We start from the raw sequence: 15,963 nt of genomic DNA on the forward strand, positions 1-15,963 counted from the left end.
GAAGAGACACATAAGGTGACATCTGAGCGGGTTCCAAATGCATATGCATCTTCAGGGATGCATTACTCTCTTCATGACTGCGATGTGTGACGATACTTAAAGAGTATGGCCAACCAGTATAGGTCACCTGACCTTTTTGTGTCCAGAGTTTTTACTAGGGCTCAATTACATACTGCTTACATGTCTGACCTTTAGTCTCCAGCCCCTCATGTAGGGACAGGCTAATACCTTTAGTCTCTAGTTCTTCCATAGGTTGGAATTGTTAGGGCATGTTCCAAAAACCCTGCCTTAAATTACATTGTTAGGCTGTCCAATGCCCAAAGCCCCAGGCAAAGATACTCCTATCAAGGAAGACATCCTAGGGGCTTAGAGATCACTACCCAGTAGCTGAGGGCAAAGGCCAGACCTCTAATTGGTTGAAATTAATTCTTCACTATATAAGTACTCAATCATTTCTAATTGTGTAAAGGTTCTCAAACCTAAAAATTTAACCCACTTGTCTAGAGCTAAACAGTTGATAATGTTGGTTCAATTACATAACAGTGTCATCAAAGACATATTCTTTAACTTTTCATTTCTTTTTTTTTTTTCCCCATGCTGTACATGGCTGTAATATGGCTGACAGCCACCTAGTAGCAGACTGATTAAATTAGCCCCTTTCCATCATGGAGGGAAAGATTTATCCTCAATGAAATAGATACATATCTGGATATGGATTTGTCTTCATTGCTTATAGTGCCTCTGCCAGCACCACCATCATGGACTCACAGAATGCCTTGTCCATTGTCACGCCAGTCAGGACACCTAACCTGAGCTGCAGTGCCCACAGTTTTTATTAGAGTTTCTTTATACAGTCGTGTGCCACATAATGATGTTTTGGTCAATGACAGGCCACATATATGATAGTAGTTTCATAAGATTAGTACCATGTAGCCTAGGAGTGTAGTAGGCTATACCATCTAGGTTTATGTAAGTACACTCTCTAATGTTTGCACAATGATGAAATTGCCTAATGATGCATTTCTCAGAATGCATCCCTAGCATTAAGCAATGTATGACTGTATAAGCGTGATCGATCAAATCATCAACCATGTGGTTGAACTTCATCTCCAGTTCCCTTTTCTCTCCAGAGGCTGATATCTTGTGGCTCAAAGCCCCAATCCTCCAATCACATGATTGGTCTTTCTGGTGTGGCCAGTATCCATCTTGAGTTATCTCATGAACATAAACTATCTAGAGGTCCACCCTGAGGCACCTTGTTAGCATAAACTAGCAAGTGTGGTCCACAGGCCAAAGAAAAAGGGACCAAAGACACTCCAGTCACTCAGGAAATTCCAAAGATTTAGAGGTTATCTCCCATGAACCGGGGACAAAGGCCAGCCAAATTATTTATTACACAATCATAAACAAATATAGAATGTAAAACTATAAAACTTCTAGGAAAAATAGAAGAAACTTTTAAAGACCTAAGGTTAGTGAAAAATCCTTAGACTTGACAATAAAAGTACAATACATAAAGGGAAAAATTGACAAATTGAACATTATCAAAATTGAAAATGTTTTCTCTGTAAAAAACTCTGTGTAAAGAATGAAAAGACAAGCTACAGACTGGGGGAAAAGATTTGCGAAGCACATATTTGACAATGAACTTTAATCTAGAATACATAAAGAACTTTTCAAACCGAACACCAAAAAATAAACAATCCAGTCAGAAATTGGGCAAAAGACATGAACAGACATTTCACAGAAGAGGATATACAGATGGCAAACAAACACATAAAAATGTGTTCAATATCATTAGCCATCAGGGAAATGCAAATTAAAATCACAATGAGATATCACTGTATACCTATCAGAATGGCTTTAAAAAATAGTGATAGTATCAAATGCTGGGGAGAATGTGGGGAAACTGGTTCACTGATACATTGTTGGTAGGGGTGTAGCAGCCACTCTGGAAAAGAGTATGGCAACTTCTTATAACAGTAAACATGTGCTTACCATATGACCCAGCAATTACACTTTTGGCATTTATCTCAGAGAAATTAAAACTTATATTCAAATCTGTACATGAATATTCCTAGGAGGTGTATTTGTAAGAGCCAAAACCTGGAAATAACCCAAATACCTTTTAGCAAGTGAATTGTTAAACAAATTGTGATACATCCATACCATGGTATTACAGTAGTTTCCTCTTATCCATGGGGAATACATTCCTAGACTCCCAGTGGATGTCTGAAACCTTGGATAGTACCAAATCCTATACCGAACCCAAAACTGTCAGAGTTGATCTGATGACCAAGAAGGCTGCTAGGTAACTAATGAGCAGGTAGTATATACAGCATGGATATGTTGGACAAAGGGACAACTCATGTCTTGGGTGGGATGAAGTGGGAGAGCACAAGATTTTATCATGCTACTCAGGATGGGCAGGTAATTTAAAACTTATGAATTGCTTATTTTTGGAATTTTCCATTTAATATTTTCGGACCATGGTTGATCTGATCTCAGGTAACTGAAACTGCAGAAAACAAAACCTTAGATAAGGGGGGCCTACCATAGTACTACTTAGTGATAAAAAGGAAGGGACTATCTGCAACGACTTGAATGGATGATGAGGCAAGTATAGTGAGTGAAAAAAGCCAATCTCAAAAGGTTTTACCTACTGTATATTTCCATTTGTATAATGTTCTTGAAATGAAAATTTTATAGAGATGGAGACCAGATTAGTGGTTGCTAGACTTTTCAGGTGGGGAAGGAGGGAAATGACTGTGGCTATAAAAGGACAGCACAAGAGATTCTTGCAATGGAACTTTTCTGTATCTTCGCTGTGGTAGTAATCACGCAATCTACACATCATAAAATTGCATAAAACTAATTATACACGCAGACATACACACACACTGGTGTGTAAAACTGGTGAAATCTGAATAAAGTCAGTGGATTCTATTAATTTCAATTTCCTACTTGTGTTATTTTACTGTAGTCATGCAAGATATTATCATTGGGGAAATCTACAGGAAGGGTACATGGACTCTTTCTGTATTATTTCTTTCTCTCTGTTTTTGGTGAGAAAGATTGGCCCTGAGCAAACATCTGTTGCCAATCCTCCTACTTTTGTGGAGGAAGATTGTCACTAAGCTAACATCTGTGCCAATCTTCCTCTATTTTGTAAGTGGGACACAGCCACAGCATGGCTTGATGAGTGGTGTGTAGGTTCACACCCAGGATCCAAACCAACAAACCCAGGCTTCCGAAGCCAAGCGAGCAAAATTAACCACTATGGCCACAGGCCAGCCTCTCTTTCTGTATTATTTCCTACAACTGCATGCGAATCTTCAATTATCTCAAAAAGTTTTTTAAAAATACAGGACACCCAATTTTTCAGATATGTCCTACTTATACTACAAAATTATTCACTTCATTATTTATCTAAAAGTCAAATTTAAATAGGCATGCTGTATTCTATCTACTCCCAGGAAAGGACCATTTTTAATTTTTTGAGAAACTTGGACGCTGTTTTCCATAGTGGCTGCACAAATTTCTATTCCTACCAACAGTGCACAAGGGTTCCTGTTTCTCAATATCATCACCAACAATTGATAATAGCCATTCCAACAGGTGTGAGATGATGTCTAACTGTGGTTTGCATTTGCATTTCTCTGAATATTAGTGATGTAGAGCATCTTTTACATACTTGGCCATTTGTACATCATCTTTGGAAAAATGTCTATTTAACTTCTTTGCCCATTTTTTAGCCCCGTTATTTGATTTTTGGTCATTAAGTTGTAGTTCTCTATATACTCTGGTTATTAAGACCTTATCAATAAATGATTTGCAAGTATTTTCTCCCATTCCATAGGTAGTCTTTTCACTCTGTTAATTGTTTCCTTTGCTGTGCAGAAGGTTTTTAGTTCAATGTAGTCTCATTTGTTTATTTTGCCTATTGCCTATGCTTTTTTTTGGTCATAGCCAAGAAATAATTGCCAAATCCAATGTGATACAGATTTTCCTAAATATTTTATTCTATGAGTTTTATAGTTTAGGGTCTTATGGTTCTGCCTTTAATCCATTTTTAGTAAATTTCTGTATATAGCGTAAGATAAGAGTCCAACCTCATTCTTTTGCGTGTCCTCATCCAGTTTTCCAACATTATTTCTTGAACAGACTATCCTTTCTCTAATAAGTGGTCTTGGCATTCTTGTTAAAGATCATTTGACCATATATGCAAGGGTGTGTTTCCAGACTGTCTATTCTCTTTTATTCTTCTATATGTTTGTCTTTATGTCAATATTACATTGTTTTAATTATTGCAGCTTTGTAATATGTTTTGAAATTAGAACATGTGAATCCTCCAATCTTGTTTTTTCAGAATTGTTTTGTCTTTCTGGAGTCACTTAGATTCCATATGAATTTTAGGATGATTTTTTCCATTTCTACAAAAAATGCCATTGTGATTTTCATAGATATTGCATTGAATCTATAGATTGTCAACAATATTAAATTCTCAATCCATGAGATTACACGTCTTTGCATTTATTTATATCTTCTTTAATATCTTTCAGCAATGTTTTGTAGTTTTCAGTGTGCGTCTTGGTCATGTATATTCTGAAATATTTTATTTTTGATGCTATTGCACATAGGATGGTTTTTGACTCTTTTTTGAGTAGTTTTTGTTAATGTACATAAACACAACTAATTTTTGCATGTAGTTTTTTATCCTGCAACTTTGCTAAAAATGTTTATTAATTCTAACAGGCTTTTTGGTGAAATCTTCAGAGTTTTCTACATCTAAGATCATGTCATCGGTGAACAGAGATAATTTTTCTTCTTCCTTTCCAATACTTATGCTTCTTATTTCTTTTTCTTGCCTAATTTCTCTAGCTAGGACTTCCAATACTATGTTGAACATAAGTGGTAAGAACAGGCATCCTTGTCTTGTTCATGATCTTAAAGGAAAAACTTTCAGTCTTTCACCGTTGGGTATGATGTTAGTTGTAGGTTTTCATATATGGTCTTTATTATGTTGAAGTAGTTTCCTTCTATTTCAAATTTGAGTATTTTGTCATGAAAAGATTTTGAACCTTGTCAAATGCTTTTTCGGCATCTATTGTGTAATCATATGTTTTGGGTTCTTTATTAGTTAATGTGGTATATTAGTTTGATTTTTTTATATATTTAATCATCCTTGCATTCCAGGAATACAGGTGACTTGATCATAGTGTATAATCTTTTTTGTGTGTGTGTGTGAGGAAGATTGGCCCTGAGCTAACATCTGCCAATCCTCCTCTTTTTGCTGAGGAAGACTGGCCCTGGGCTAACATCCATGCCCATCTTCCTCCACTTTATGTGGGACGCCACCACAGCATGGCTTGCCAAGTGGTACGTTGGTGCGAGCCCGGGATCCCAACTGGCGGACCCCAGGCTGCCGCAGCAGAGCATGCGCACTTAACCGCTTGCGCCACCGGGCCGGCCCCTATAATCTTTTTAATGTGCTGTTGAAGTCAGTTTGCTATTTTGTTGAGGATTTTTAAGTCTATGTTCATCAGGGATATTAGCCTGTTGTTTTCTTTTCTTGTGATGTCTTTGTCTGCCTTTGCTACCAAAGGTAATGTTTGCCTCATAGAATGAGTTTGGAAGTGTTCCCTCCTCAATTTTTTGGAAGAGTTTGAGGAGAATTGGTGTTAATTTTTTTTAAATGTTTGGTAGAATTCTCCATTAAAATCTTCTGGTCCTGGTTTTTCTTTGTTGGGAGGTGTTTGATTACCGATTCAATCTTCTTCTTCGTTATTGGTCTTACCAGATTTTTTATTTCTGCATGATTCAGTCTTGGTAGATTTTGTGTTTATAGGAATTTATCTGTTTCTTCCATGTTATCCAACTTATTGGTTTGCAGTTGTTCATATATTCTCTTATAATCCTTTTTATTTCTGTGGTATCAGTACTAACATTTCTACTTTCATTTCTCATTTTAGTTACTTGAAACTTCTCTATTTCTTAGTTAATCTGGCTAATGGCTTGTCAGTTTTCTTGATCCTTTCACAAAACCAACATAGTTTCATTCATTTTTTTCTATTGGTTTTGTAGTCTCTATTTCTTTAATCTCTGCTCTAATCTTTATTTTTTCCTTCCTTCTACTAATTTTAGATTTAATTTTTTCATTTTCTTTTACTTGTGGTATAAAGTTACATTGTTAATTTGAGAGTTGTCCTTTTTTAAATTACACATTTATAGCTATAAACTTCCTTCGTAGCACTATTTTCTCTTTATCTCATAAGTTTTTGTATGTTGTGTTGTCATTTTCATCTGCCTCAAGGTATTTTCTAATTTACCTTGTGACATCTTTGATCCATTGCTTATTTAAGAGTGTGTTGTTAATTTCCACATCGTTATGGATTTTCCTTCGCTATTTATTTCTAGTTTCATTCTTTTGTGATTCACTAAGATAAGTTCCAGAATTGCAATCCTTTTAAATTGGTGGAGATTTGTTTCGTGGACTAATGTATATTCTATCTTCGATAATATTTCAGGTGCACTTGAGAATAATATATATTCTGCTGTTGCTGTATGGGGTTTTTTGTATTTGTCTCTTAGGTCCACTTGGTCTATAGTGTTGTTCAAGTCCCCTATGTTTTTGTTTGTCTTTTATCTGGTTGTTCTATCCAGTATTAAAAAGTGAGATATTGCAATTGCCTACTGTTATAGTGTTTTTGTTATTTCTCCTTCAATTCTGTCAAAATTTGCTTCATATACTTAGGAGCTCTGCTATTTGGTGTATAAATATTTATAATTGTTATATACTATTGATGAATTGACCCTTTTATTCTTACATATCATTCTTTGTCTCTTGTGACAGTTTTTTTTTTTAAGGAGGAAGATCGGCCCTGAGCTAAAATCTGCCAATCCTCCTCTTTTTGCTGAGGAAGACTGGCCCTGGACTAACATCCATGCCCATCTTCCTCCACTTTATATGGGACGCCACACAACAGCATGGCTTGCCAAGTGGTGCGTCGGTGTGCGCCCGGGATCCGAACCAGTGAACCCCGGGCTGATGCAGTGAAGCGCGCGCACTTAACCACTTGCGCCACTGGGCCGGCCCCAGTTTTTGTTTTAAAGTCTGCTTTTTCTGAGAGTTGTGTAGCCACCTCTGTTCTCTTTTGGTTACTGTTAGCATGGAATTTTTTTTTCATCCTGCTTTTTCTGCCTATATGTGTCCCTACACCTAAAATGTGTTTTTGTATACAGCATATAGTTGGATGTTGGTTTTTTAAATCCATTTAACCAATCTTTGCTTTTCATTGGTCTGTTTAGTCCATTTACATTTAAATTAATTACTGAAATGAAGGAATTACTGTTGCTATGTTGTTTTCTGTATGCCTCATAGCTTTTTGTCTCTCCTTTCTTTTTTTTTTTTTTTAAAGATTTTATTTATTTATTTTTTTCCCTCAAAGCCCCAGTAGATAGTTGTATGTCATAGCTGCACATCCTTCCAGTTGCTGTATGTGGGACACGGCCTCAGCATGGCCGGAGAAGCGGTGCGCATCCGGGATCCGAACCCGGGCATCCAGCAGCGGAGCGCGAGTACTTAACCGCTAAGCCACAGGGCCGGCCCTCTTTTTTTTTTAATATTTTGTTTCTTGCAGTAACATTGGTTTATAACATTGTATAAATTTCAGGTGTACATCATTATACTTCTATTTCTGCATAGATTACTTCATGTTCACCACCCAAATACAAATTACAACCCATCACCACACACATGTGCCGAATTATCCCTTTCACCCTCCTCCCTCCCCCTTCCCCTCTGGTAACCACCAATCCAATCTCTGTCTCTACGTGTTTGTTTATTGTTGTTATTATCTACTACTTAATAACGGAAATCATGCGGTATTTGACCTTCTCCCTCTGACTTATTTCACTTTGCATTATACCCTCAATGTCCATCCATGTTGTCACAAATGGCTGGATTTCATTGTTTCTTATGGCTGAGTAGTATTCCATTGTGTATATACACCACATCTTCTTTATCCATTCATCCCTTGATGGGCACTTAGGTTGCTTCCAAGTCTTGGCTATTGTGAATAACGCTGCAATGAACACAGGGGTGCATGTACCTTTACAAATTGGTGTTTTCAAGTTCTTTGGATAAATACCCAGCAGTGGAATAGCTGGATCATATGGTAGTTCTATCCTTGATTTTTTGAGGAATCTCCATACTGTTTTCCATAGTGGCTGCACCAGTTTGCACTCCCACCAGCAGTGTGTGAGAGTTCCCTTCTCTCCACATCCTCTCCAACACATGTTGTTTCCTGTCTTGTTAATTATAGCCATTCTGACGGGCGTGAGGTGATATCTCATTGTAGTTTTGATTTGCATTTCCCTGATAGTTAATGATTTTGACATCTTTACATGTGTCTGTTGGCCATCTGTATATCTTCTTTGGAGAAATGTCTGTTCAGGTCTTTTGCTCATTTTTTGATTGGGTTGTTAGTTTTTTCTTGTTGAGATGCATCAGTTCTTCGTATATTTTGGAGATTAAGCCCTTATCAGATGTATGGTTTGCAAATATCTTCTCCCAGTTGTTAGGTTGTCTTTTCGTTTTGTTGATGGTTTCCTTTGCTGTGCAGAAGCTTTTTAGTTTGATGTAGTCCCATTTGTTTATTTTTTCTATTGTTTCTCTTGCCCGGTCAGACATGGTGCTTCAAAATATGTTGCTAAGACCGATGTCGAAGAGTGTACTGCCTATGTTTTCTTCTAGAAGTTTCATAGTTTCAGGTCTTACATTCAAGTCTTTAATCCATTTGGAATTAATTTTTGTGTATGGTGTAAGGTAAGGGTCTACTTTCATTTTTTTGCATGTGGCTGTCCAGTTTTCCAAACACCATTTGTTGAAGAGACTTTCTTTTCCCCATTGTATGTTCTTGGATCCTTTGTCAAAGATTAGCTGTCCATAGATGTGTGGGTTAACTTCTGGGCTTTCGATTCTATTCCATTGATCTGTGTGTCTGTTTTTTGTGCCAGTACCATGCTGTTTTGGTTACTATAGCTTTGTGGTATATTTTGAAATCAGGCAGTGTGATATCTCCAGCTTTGCTCCTTTTTCTCAGGATTCCTTTACTTATTCGGGGTCTTTTGTTGTTTCAAATAAATTTTAGGATTCTTTGTTCTATTTCTGTGAAAAATGTTGTTGGAACTTTGATAGGGATTGCATTGAATCTATAGATGGCTTTAGGAAGTATGGACATCTTAACTATGTTAATTCTTCCAATCCAAGAGCATGGAATATCTTTCCATTTCTTTGTGTCTTCTTCAATTTCTTTCAGCAATGTTTTATAGTTTACCATGTACAGCTCTTTCACCTCTTTGGTTAAGTTTGGTATTTTATTCTTTTTGTTGCAATTGTAAATGGGATGGTATTCTTAATTTCTCTTTCTGCTACTTCGTTGTTAATGTATAGAAATGCAATCGATTTTTGTATGTTGATTTTGTATCCTGCAACTTTACCATATTCGTTTATTACTTCTAAAAGTTTTCTGGTGGATTCTTTAGGGTTTTCTATATATAAAATCATGTCATCTGCAAATAGTGACAGTTTCACTTCTTCCTTTCCAATTTGGATCCCTTTTATTTCTTTCTCTTGCCTGATTGCTCTGGCTAGGGCTTCCAGTACTATGTTAAATAGGAGTGGTGACAAAGGGCAAAGGGCATCTTTGTCTGGTTCTTGTTCTTAGAGGGATAGCTTTCAGTTTTTCACCATTGAGGATGATATTAGCTGCGGGCTTCTCATATATGGTCTTTATTATGTTGAGGTACTTCCCTTTTATATGCATTTTATTCAGAGTTTTTTTCATAAATGGATGCTGTATCTTGTCAAATGCTTTCTCTGCATCTATTGAGATGATCATGTGATTTTTATTTTCATTTTATTAATGTGGTGTATCACGTTGATTGATTTGTGAATGTTAAACCATCCCTGCATACGTGGAATAAATCCCACTTGATAATGGTGAATAATCTTTTTAACGTATTGTTGTATGCAATTTGCTAGTATTTTGTTGAGGATTTTTGCGTCAATATTCATCAGCGGTATTGGCCTGTACTTTTCTTTTTTAGTGCTGTTCTTGTCTGGTTTTGGTATCAGGGTAATGTCGGCTTCATAGAATGATTTAGGGAGCTTCCCCCCTTCCTCAATTTTTGGAAGAGTTTGAGAAGGATAGGTATTAAGTCTTCTTTGAATGTTTGGTAGAATTCACCAGGGAAGCCGTCTGGTCCTGGACTTTTATTTTTGGGGAGGTTTTTGATTACTGTTTCGATCCTCTTACTGGTGATTTGTCTATTCAAATTCTCTACTTCTTCTTGATCCAGTTTTTGAAGGTTGTGTGATTCTAAGAATTTATCCATTTCTTCCATATTGTCGAAGTGGTTGGCATATAGCTTTTCATAGTAGTCTCTTATAAACTTTTGTATTTCTGAGGTGTCTGTTGTAATTTCTCCTCTTTCATTTCTGATTTTACTTATTTGTGCCTTCTCTCTTTTTTTCTTGGTGAGTCTAGCTAAAAGTTTGTCAATTTTGTATATCTTTTCAAAGAAATAGCTCTTAGTTTTATTAATTTTTCTCTTGTTTTTTTGGTGTCTATTTCATTTATTTCTGCTCTGACTTTTATTATTTCCCTTCCTCTACTGATTTTGGACTTGGTTTGTTCTTCTTTTTCCAGTTCTTTTAGGTGCATTATTAGATTGTTTATTTGAGATTTTTCTTGTTTGTTGTGATAGGCCTGTATTGCTATAAACTTCCCTCTTAGAACCGCTTTTGCTGTGTCCCATAAATTCTGGCATGTCATATTTTCATTTGCATTTGTCTCCAGGCATTTTTTGATTTCCTCTTTGATTTCTTCATTGACCCACTCGTTGTTCAGTAGCATTTTGTTTAATCTCCACATATTTGTGGCTTTTCTGATTTTCTTCCTATAGTTGATTTCTAGTTTCATACCGTTGTGGTCAGAAAAGATGCTTGGTATTATTTCAATCTTCTTAAATTTATGGAGACTTGTTTTGTGGCCTAATATGTGATCAATCCTGGAGAATGTTCCATGTGCATTTGAAAAGAACGTGTATTCTTCGGTTTTTGGATGGAATGCTCTGTATATATCTACTAGGTCCATCTGTTCTAGTGTATCATTTAAGGCCAATGTTTCCTTATTAATCTTCTGTTTGGATGATCTATCCGTTGGTGTAAGTGGAGTCTTAAAGTCCCCTACTATTATTGTGTTATTGTCTATTTCTGTTTTTATATCTGTTAATAGTTGCTTTATATATTTAGGTGCACCTACATTGGGTGCGTAGATATTTACAAGTGTTATATCCTCTTGCTGGATTGTTCCCTTGATCATTATGTAATGCCCCTCTTTGTCTCTTTTGTTTTAAAGTCTATTTTGTCTGATATGAGTACTGCTACCCCAGCTTTCTTTTCATTGCCATTTGCATGGAGTATTTTTTCCATCCCTTCACTTTCAGTTTGTGAGTGTCTTTAGGTCTGAAGTTTGTCTCTTGTATGCAGCATATATATGGGTCTTGTTTTTTTATCCAATCCACCACCCTATGCCTTTTAATTGGATCATTTAGTCCATTGACACTTAAAGTAGCTATTGATAAGTATGTACTTACTGCCATTTTTTAACTTTTGTTTTTCTCAGTGTTTTAGTAGTCCTTGTCTGTTCCTTTCTTCTTCTATACAGAATTGATGGTCTCTTTAGTTTGACCCCTGTATGAAAGATCTACTCTTTAACTCCCCTCCTCCCTCATTTTATGTTTTTGATATCATATCTAACCTCTTTTTTGTGCATTTGTATCCATTACTCTCTTATCATGGAAATAGATAATTTTTCCTATTTGTGGTCTTCTCTTTTCACCTTAAATCAGTCCCTTTAACATTTCTTGTAGCACTGGTTTCTTGGTGACAAACTCCTTTAATTTGTGCTTGTCTGGGAAATTTTTGATCTCTCCTTCCATTTTGAATGATAACCTTGCTGGGTAGAGTATTCTCGGCTGTAAGTTTTTTCCTTTTAGCACTTTAAATATATCGTGCCATTCTCTTCTAGCCTGTAAGGTTTCTGCTGAGAAGTCAGCTGATAGCGTTATGGGGTTTCCTTTGTATGTAACTGGACTTTCTCTTGTGGCTTTTAGGATTCTCTCTTTATCTTTAATTCTGGACATTTTGATTATGAGGTGTCGTGGTGTTGGCCTCTTTGGGTTTATCTTGTTTGGGGCTCTCTGTGCTTCCTGTACCTGGATGTCTGTTTCCTTCCTTAGGTTAGGGAAGTTTTCAGCTATTATTTCTTGAAATAGATTCTCTGCCCCTTTGTCTCGCTCTTCTCCTTCCGGGACACCTATAACATGGATGTTAGTGCACTTGATGTTGTCCCAGAGGTCCCTTAGACTGTCATCACCCTTTTTAATTCTTTTCTCTTTTACCTATTCAGCTTGGGTAATTTCTTCTAGTCTTTCGTCCAGCTCGCAGATCCATTCTTCTGTAACTTCTACCCTGCTTTTGAGTCCCTCTAGTGAATTTTTCATTTCCAGTATTGTATTCTTCATTTCTGATTGGTTCTTTTTTATATCTTCCATTCCTTTGTTGACATTCTCACTGAGTTCATCTATTCTTCTCCTCACATCAGTGAGCATCCTTAACACTCTTAGTTTCAACTCTGTCGAGTAGGTTGCTCATTTCCGTTTCACTTAGTTCCTTTTCTGGGGTTTTGTCCTGTTCCCTTACTTGGAATGTATTCCTTTGCCTCCTCATTTCACTTCTTTCCCTGTGCTTGTGACTACGTAGTAGGTAGGTCAGCTACGTCTCCTGGTCTTGGATAGGTGCCCTTATACAAGTGATGGCTTAGGAGGCCTGCAGTGTGCTTTCCTCAGTTCTCAATGTTCCAGGGGTGACCCCTATGTGGGCTACATGTGTCCTTCTCTTGTGGCTTGTTTGCTCTCCCTGTAGGTGCCCAGGTTGGCCGAGTTATGCTCCTAGCCAGCTGTTGTAATGCTCAGCTGCTTGTAGTTGTTGTGGGCCCTTCAGTCTCTTTATCAAGTGTGGGGAGCCCCAGCACAGTTGGCTGCAAGTTCTAATACCACATTTGTGTTGCAGTATTTCTTTTAAGTGAGTAGGCCCCCAGCATGGCAGGTTGTTAGCCTCAGGGGCTTACAATTGCTATAAGCCTCCAGCCTTTAGGTCTCTTGTCAGCTCTCTGAGGATTGCAGCTGCGTGGGGCTGGCCTCAGGCACAGGAGCACCCAATTGTTTCAGGCTTTGGAAGGTGGGGCAAACCCCCTATGTGGGTCTCTGAGAAGTACAAGTCTTCTGCAGCTGAGAAGCCTTGCTGCCCACAGGTCCACACACACAGTCAACACAGTCCTGCCCCGTGTGTGCGCCCCGACCTCCCAAATCGGACCCAGTCTCTCGACGGCGGGAGCCCCACACACTCCACCACCGCCCCACACTCTCCACCCGCTCCTTGTGCACGCCCTGCCACACCGAGGTCGGCTCAGTTGCCAGGCTGCAGAGAATCCCGTCACCAATCTATGCAGGCCCACAAGTTGCCCGAGGGCTTGTTGTTGGGTGGGGCCAGTCTCTAGGGTGGGCTGCCTGCCCTGGCTGAGCTGAATTAAATTGGTGCTCTAGCGGGTGGGGCAGACCCTGGGCTAGCAGGCCCCAGGGAGAACTCCAATGGCGTCTGTGTCAGCACGCCCACACCGGGCCACAACAATGGCCGCCGCCAATGTCCCAGTCGCTGGAGAGGTCTCACCTCTCACCGAGTTGCACACAGGGCCTATTAGGTGAGTCTCTTTTCACCAAAGCACTGTGCACCTTTCTTTCTGGTGATTTTAGGTTGCTTTCTGAAATGGGTGAGCCTGCACGTGGGCCCTTCAAGAACCGGTTTTAATTCCTTTGTGAACCAGCTTTTCTGGGGGTATTCCCCAATGTTTTAGTAGCAGGCAAAGTCAGATATTCTGCCACTTGTCTCGATTGTGCTGGGTCCACAAAATGCCCATAGCGCGGGTGTTCCCCGGCTCAGGGCCCCATGCCTCCAGGGAGGCTGCGTACCTGTGGGCTGCTCCCGGGCGGCCGTGAGGCTCTGCAGCCTGTGAAGGTGGCATTTCTCCTCTCCAGAAGGGAGTTTCTGCCTCTTCCACCTCAGTTAGGATTGTCCTTTGTTGCAGGAGCTCCTCGCATCCAGTTTTCAGTTCTGTCTCAGGGGCAATCCTCCCACGAGTAGTTGCAAACTGGCTGCCTCTGCGAGAGGAGGCGAGCCCAGAGTCTGCCTATGCCGCCATCTTGACTTCCTCCTGTCTCTCCTTTCTTATTACTTCCTTCCTTTCTGTTTCACTCATTTTTTTTGTAATGACATGCTTTGATTCCTTTTTCATTTCCTCGTGCACATTCTATAGACTTTTTTGTGTAGTCACCATTGCAATTACATAAAATGTCTTAAAGTTATAACATTTTATTTTAAACTGATAAAAACTTAATTTCTATAGCATATTAAAACTACTCCTATACAGCCTTACCCCCCACTTTATGTTATTGATGTGACAAATTACATCTTTATATATTGTATACCCATTAACATAGATTTAGTTGTTTTATATTGTTGCCACTTAATTTTTAGGCAAAAATTAAAAGTGAATTTATGCACCAAAATTAGATTAATGCAGGCTATTATATTTGCATGTGTATTTACCTTAGACAAATAACTTTATATTTTTTATGTGGCTTTGTGTTACTGTCTAGCATCCTTTTCTTTCACCTTTAAGAACTCTCTTTAGCTTTTATTGCAGGGCAGGTCTAGTGGTACTGAACTCCTTCAGCTTTTCTCTGGGAGTCTTAATTCCTCCTTTGTTTTTGAGGGGCATTTTTGCCAGACATAGTATTCTTGGTTAACAGATCTTTTTTTCAGCAATTTGAACATATCATCCCATGATGAGTCACTTTTCTCCTGCTGCCTTCAAGATTCTCTTTGCTTCTGACAGTTGATTATAATGTATCTCAATGTGGGTCTCTTTGGATTATCCTGGTTGAAGTTCTTTGAGCTTTTTAAATTATTTTTATTTCTTTTCTCATATTTGAGGAGGTTTTGGACATTATTTCTATAAATAAGCTCTCTCTTCTCCTTCTGGGACTTCCATATGCATATATTGGTCCTTGTTAGTCTCATAATTCCCTTAGACTATCTACTTTTCTTCATTCATTTTTATATTCCTCCTGATTTGGTGATTTCAAATGACCTGTCTTCCTTTCACTGACTCTTTCTTCTTCCTGACCAGATTGCTGTTAACCCCCTCTAATAATTTTTTTTCAGTCTAGTTTCTGTATTTTCAGTTGTTGAATTTCTGGGGTTTTTTAATAGTTACCATCTCTAACATTCTTTTGTTCATGCGTCATTTTCCTGATTTTGTTTAGTTGTCTATCTGTGCTCTCTTTGTTTCATTAAACATCTTTATGACAGTTATTTTAAATTTTTCAGGCAGTTCATGGATTTGTGTTTCTTTAGGGTTGGTTTCTGGAGCTTTATTTTGTTCTTTCAATTGGGCTATGTTTTTCTGTTTTTTGTATACCTTGTGATTTTTTTGTTGAGACTTGGGCATTTGAAAAAATAGTCACCTCTCCTAATGTTTCTGTACTGGCTTTGTGTGGAGGAAGACCTTACCAATCAGCCCAGCTAGAGATTCTAGGACCTCTCAAACCGTTTTTGAGAAGGTGTCTTATCTGAGCTTGTGGATGTGCTTTTAATCTCCTCAAATATTCTAAGCAACTTGTCCCTGCTTCTTCTCAGAGTCTCATAGTATCTTACCTGCCCTGGCATCTGCTGTGGAACTGCAGCTCTAATGCACCATGATAATCATGTTTGTTTTCACTGGCTTTCAAACAAGGCCACCAGTCCCATCAGATCTCTAAGTCAGTCAAGAAAGATAT

Source organism: Ceratotherium simum, chromosome 26 (genome assembly GCF_057802395.1).
Source record: "Ceratotherium simum simum isolate JZ-2026a chromosome 26, ASM5780239v1, whole genome shotgun sequence".
In the NCBI taxonomy this organism is placed as follows: domain Eukaryota; kingdom Metazoa; phylum Chordata; class Mammalia; order Perissodactyla; family Rhinocerotidae; genus Ceratotherium; species Ceratotherium simum.